The 4,740-nt window shown below is 36.1% G+C and overlaps 1 long non-coding RNA gene across 1 annotated transcript; it reads right to left on the reverse strand.

Annotated features, from left to right (window-relative positions):
• Window positions 1-155: 155 nt before the first annotated feature.
• LOC124233374 (uncharacterized) lies at window positions 156-4,270 on the reverse strand. Its single transcript, XR_006887044.1, has 3 exons — window positions 4,189-4,270; window positions 774-913; window positions 156-593 (listed from the first exon to the last, which is right to left on the reverse strand). It is a non-coding gene; the product is annotated as an uncharacterized LOC124233374 (long non-coding RNA).
• Window positions 4,271-4,740: the final 470 nt, after the last annotated feature.

Raw genomic sequence — 4,740 nt, forward strand, 5'->3', positions numbered from 1 at the left:
ACATCTATGTGAATGGGTTCTTCCTGGTTATTTCCTAACTTTGAGAAGTCTATAAACAAAATCAGAAATTCTCTTCCAATACAAGTTAGTAATCAAACTTCTCTAATTGAGAATGCATAAAAATAAATACCTACATTTTATATAATACAGTTACACCACAATGAGATATGGAGGTAACTGAATGTATTTTGAAAAACTCAGTGCTATATAAGCACAAAGTACTCATGTTATGAATAAAAATTAGTCCATAAAATTTTCCATATGGACCTGTGTGTGCGCATGCATGTGTGCTTATTTTGTTACATGGTAATAAACCTTTCTCCAAAATCTTTATTTTGGGGAGGGGCAGGGATTGAAAGAAGGGAAATTCTACTAAATGGTAAAGCTATCAGTAATTAAAAATACTACTTTATCTTCAAAAATAATACTAAGCCTCTACCAACACTTAAAATCCATAAAACAAATGATTTTGCCCATTTAAAATTCTAGAAATTTTTGTTTCTTTAATGAGTAACACTGTAGCTGTTCCATATTTCAAAACAATGAATACTCCATGAGGTGCTCTATGAAAGGATATACCAATGAAATACAATCTGGAAAAAAAATATAATGCAGCTAATTAAAACATGCTCCTTTCAAATACACTAAGAAGAACCAAGGTTAAAGTAGTCTTTTCTTTTGTCCTTTACCTCTGCTTCAACAAAATTAATATATCCCCAAGGAAAATTTTTCATTACATTCCTGTCAAAATATTAAGAAAGAAGTAAACTTACTCGCATCTGCTTGGCTTCCCACACTGATGTATCTATCACTGCCAGGAAGCACGGTAGTAAGTTGTCTCCTCCTGCTGAGGGGTCTTGGCATTCTTCGCAGTGAGGAAAGCCACTGCCAACTCCAAGTTTCCATTGCTATCCTTCAAAGATCAAGAACAGAACATCAAATATTTTGGAATAACTCTGTACATTCTCACATGATTTATGTAAGCTTTTCCATAACAACTAATTCTCAAAGCAAAAATCATTTTCAGATTCAAAATCATTCTGTGTGATTCTGATTTTATAGTATAAATTCATCATAAACAAAGAACACCATATCAATGGTAATTCCTTTCTCTATTAATTAAAACTACTAATATAACGTAAAAATCAACTCTATAACTAATTTCTCAGTTTTCCATTACTTTCATATCTGCTTAACAAAAGCCAATCGCAAACTTGTACTTCTAAACAAATGAACAAACTAAAACATGTTTTCTGGAACTTGCCATACACAAGGATGAAAAATGAATATTTAAAACAGTGCTTCTGCAAATAAGAAAAAAAAAAGGTATTCCCTTTAAAATGGGTGCTGAACACATACCTAAAGGCAAACTTAACAAGGAAATGTCAAAGACTTATAGGAAGAAAATAGCAAAATGTTCTGAAGCTTGACAGTATGGAGAAACACAAAGAACTCCTAGACAGAAATACTCAATACTGTCAAGATAACAATCCTGCCCAAATTAAATATAAATTTTATGTAGTTCTCATCAAAAGCATACCTGGACAAAATTCTAAAGTTAATTTAGAAGGAAGTAGCTGCTAAAAAACTAAGAATTTTTGAAACAGTAAAATAATAAGAGACCTGCCCAGTTATATCTCTATATTTTCTGTCCAGTTAACAATAAATATAACACTAGCTCTATGACAGCTAGTTGAAACAACATTAGGAAATCCAGGTATTAATAATGAAGTTATCTCTGTGACACAAGGCCAGAACACATTAAGATTGTGTAGGCCTTAAGAATTTTAGGATACGAGAGGAGTGTAATAGGAAGCCAGTCGAGGGTTCTGCCTAGAAATGACCTGGTATGACTTACATTTTAAAAGGATCATTCTGGCTGTGTGTTGAGACTATAGGAGAGAAAGAGCAGAGAGTCTATTATTTGCTATCATATTAAATGTAGCGGGTGATAGAAGGAGAAAGATTAGAATGATTCCAAGATTTGCGGAGTGAACAACTAGAAGAATGAAGTCCCCAACCCACCTCGACTCCAACTCTAGGAGCTGCTGAAGAGATAAAGTAAGAGTACAGTTGGAAAAGCACCACTGCTTTCACCTTTGTTATCTGTCACAACCACTTAAGATTCTCAAATGACTCATCCAAAATACAGGTATAACATATCCCATAGTTAGATAAGTAAACTATAGTAAAACAACTTGCAATAACAATGGCTAAGATTTACTGAGCAGTAATATGTGCCAAAACATGTGCCAAGTACTCTTCACAGACTACCTCATATAATAATTAGCTGACTACAACAGGGACTTACACAACGTGAAGGTCACTTACTTTGTGAAGCTAAAAATAGATGCTCAAAATAAATAAAAGTGCTGAAGTCAATCAACAACATGTGGTTCCCAAAAGTAGACTCCATATCAGTATTTTACTGAGAGACTCAACTCATTAATAAACCTCTTACAAATTTATACCGGGCAACAGTTAAGGTTTAAGTACACTGTTTTCACTTCCAGCTACTGATAACTGAAATGAAAGTTAAAAAAAAAAACTAAGGTCACACAGCTTACCTCAAAGGAAATGTGGACAGGAATTAATTTGATTAATTCTTTACATTTATTTAATTAAACATATTCTACATGTTTCCCAAGTCAAGAAAAAGAAAAGTGCCCTGACAAGGTACCGAGTGTAGTGTCACACTCACTGACACAGAATGGAAAAAGTACATTCTGAAAATAGACATGATTTAGTCATATTTATCAGAATAAAGAAAGGACTAGTGGGGCCGGTCGAGTGGTTGAGTTCGCGTGCTCCACTTTGGCAGCCCAGGGTTTTGCTGGTTCGGATCCTGGGCGCAGACATGGCACCGCTCATAAAGCCATGCTGAGGCAACATCCCACATGCCACAACTAGATGGACCCACAACTAAAAATACACAACTATGCACCGGGGGGTTTGGGGGAAAAAAGGAAAAAGAAAACTTTAAAAAAAAAAAAAAAGAAAGGACTGGCAATCATCTAAACATCATCATATAAACTGACATACGACACTTTTGTTTCCTCCCTAAATTCTTACAATGGCTTCATAAACCCTGCATTAATGCTCTAAACAGTACTGCTTCATCACTGTCCTGATGAGGCCAAAACGAAGCAAAGCCTCTAGTGAAAGCAGAAATTAAGTGTGGTGCTCTGGGATCAGGCCACTTGGTTTCTATTTCAAACTCCTCCACATACTAGCTGTGTGATCTTGATCAAGACACTTTAACCTCTGTTTCCTTATCTTTTAAAAAGGGATGAAAATAATATCCCATGGAGTTATTACGAATAGCACCTAGTACTGTAAGTGCTTACTAAGTGCTAGTTGTTATCACTACTATTATGAGGATTATGATTACACTCACCTAAAAGATAAACTGCTTCCAGACACAAATGAAGAACTTTTGTGTCAACATCAAAAATTACATAATTTTGTCTCATGGAGCAAAGTCCAAAGGATTGAAGCTGTGTGTATGCCTACAGTGGCAAAAAGGCTCTCACTGCTAGCCTTTGTAGCTATATATATATATATATATATAGTTCTTGAACATCTTTCACTCGCTTGATCTTTGCCATGTGCATACCCATGTGATTTAACTCATGTGAGTGCCTCTGTGTGGAAATGAGGGTACTTCATAAGATACAACAAAATGATGCATCTTATCTGTTGCATATACTCAAAAGTTTGATGTTGAATGTTCTTAAGGTAAATTACTTGAATGTTAGCCAGTTTCTATTTCTCCTTCTTGGAAGGAAAAAATGTAAGCTTTTGACTCTCTATTAATTTTCTATTTCTCCCTCCTCCTCCTCTCTCTACTCTCCCACACCCTCTGCCCCTATTTAAACTCTAAAATCATGGTTCTTGAGTAAAACCAGCCATTAGCATTTGGATTCACATCCCCCTATTTTGCACGAAAAGTGTTTCCTATGGAGAGAAGTCATCTGTCACTCCAAGGTATCTTGGAACATTATGTTGCTGAAAGCTAACATGCTCAAATTGCAGTATATGTTAGCTAAGGCTCTTACTTTATACAAGTTCTTTCCTATATCTCTACTACTACCACACAGTATAACTAAAAAAACTCAACTTTCAAATATGGCAGGCAGTAGAGATGAGGGTGTAACACAACTGTAGGTCATAAAACAGAGGCCATACCTTCAAAGCTTGCTGTAGTATCTGGGCATCGTTGATCCCAGTAATTTCTCTCAGCTGATTCAAAAATGTCTGCTGGTGCTAGAAGAGAGGAAAAACCCAAATCATTACACTCTGAAATCTGAAAATATACAAGGACAAGAAAATAAATGACCTTGGGCAAACAAACAGAAAACAAAATAAACTAGAGTAAAAAAGAAAAACAAAAACAGGGGCAGGCCTGGTGGCACAGCAGTTCAGTTCCTACACTCTGCTTTGGCGGCCCGGGGTTTACTGGCTTGGATCCCATGTGCAGACATAGCACTACTTGTCAAGCCATGCTGTGGTAGGCGTCCCGCATATAAAGTGGAGGAAGATGGGCACAGATGTTAGCTCAGGGCCAGTCTTCCTCAGCAAAAAGAGGATTGGGAGCAGATGTTAGCTCAGGGCTAATCTTCTTCAAAAAGAAAAAACAAACAAACAAACTTGAGAGAGACTGAACAAATTTCATTCTTTTAGGAAGAAGGAACCATGCTGTGGGGAGCCCTTATTCCATTTTCATGTTTCCAAAAGGAA

Source organism: Equus quagga, unplaced genomic scaffold, assembly GCF_021613505.1.
Source record: "Equus quagga isolate Etosha38 unplaced genomic scaffold, UCLA_HA_Equagga_1.0 199956_RagTag, whole genome shotgun sequence".
Lineage (NCBI taxonomy): Eukaryota > Metazoa > Chordata > Mammalia > Perissodactyla > Equidae > Equus > Equus quagga.